Raw genomic sequence first — 1,035 nt, forward strand, 5'->3', positions numbered from 1 at the left:
AAAAAAAAAAAAAAAAAAAAGCAGCAGCTATGTGCACAGAAGTAGGGATGACTTAAAGCTGCACTGTCCACCATGGTAGCCATTAGCCACACTTTAAATGTGGCTAGTCCAAATTGAGAAGTGCTCTAAGTATAAAACACATACTGGATGTCAAAGGCCTTGTATAAAACAGTAAAATAATTTTTAATTTTTATATTGATTAAATAAAATATTGAAACAATAGCTACATTGGACTAAACAAAATGAAATTTTACCTGTTTTGGATTTGGGTTTTTGGGGTTTTTTTTTCAATTTAGCTGCTGTAAAATTTAAAATTACACATGTGGCTTATGTTATATTTCTATTGGCTAGTGCTGGCTTAGAACATTTGAGAAGAATGAAAAGAGGGGAGACTAAATGAGGTATCACAGCAAGGGCTCTGAATGGGCTCTGAATAGTCACAAGGCAACAAAAGGGTATCTGGCTCCTATAGCTTAAGGGAAAAGTCAGGAACTTACAGGACAGAAGTATAGGCCCAGCGTCATGGCTTAGGCTCACACCTGTAATCCCAGCATTCTGAGGGTGAGGGGGGTGGTGTGCTTGAGCTCAGGAGTTCAAGAACTAGCCTGGTGGTGGCACATGCCTGTAGTCCCAGCTCCTAGGGAGGCTGAGGCAAGATGATTGCCCTGGCCCAGGAGTTTGAGGTTGCTGTGAGCTATGATGCCATGGCACTCTACCCAGGGCAACAGAGTAAGACTCTGTCTCAAAAAAACAAGTATTCAATTCAGGTAGTAAGTTGCCAACACAGTCCTTGCATAACAAAGTAAGATAGGGATGTGGTGACTCAGGCCTGTAATCCTAGCACTCTGCGAGACTGAGGTGAGTAGATTGCTTGAGCTCAGGAGTTCAAGACCAACCTGAGCAAAAGCAAGATCCCTTCTCTACTAAAAAAAATAGAAAAACTGGGTGGCCCCTTGGCTCAGTGAGTAGGGTGCCAGCCCCATATACCGAGGGTGGTGGGTTCAAACCCAGCCCCAGCCAAACTGCAACAAAAAA

The 1,035-nt window shown here is 42.8% G+C and overlaps 1 protein-coding gene across 1 annotated transcript in view; it reads left to right on the plus strand.

The window, feature by feature from the left end:
- The window catches only part of PIGB (phosphatidylinositol glycan anchor biosynthesis class B), a 34,938-nt gene that overhangs the window by 4,954 nt on the left and 28,949 nt on the right, over nt 1-1,035 (plus strand). The window lies entirely within an intron of this gene.

This window comes from Otolemur garnettii, unplaced genomic scaffold, assembly GCF_000181295.1.
Source record: "Otolemur garnettii isolate 467f Iridium unplaced genomic scaffold, OtoGar3 scaffold00011, whole genome shotgun sequence".
Taxonomy (NCBI): domain Eukaryota; kingdom Metazoa; phylum Chordata; class Mammalia; order Primates; family Galagidae; genus Otolemur; species Otolemur garnettii.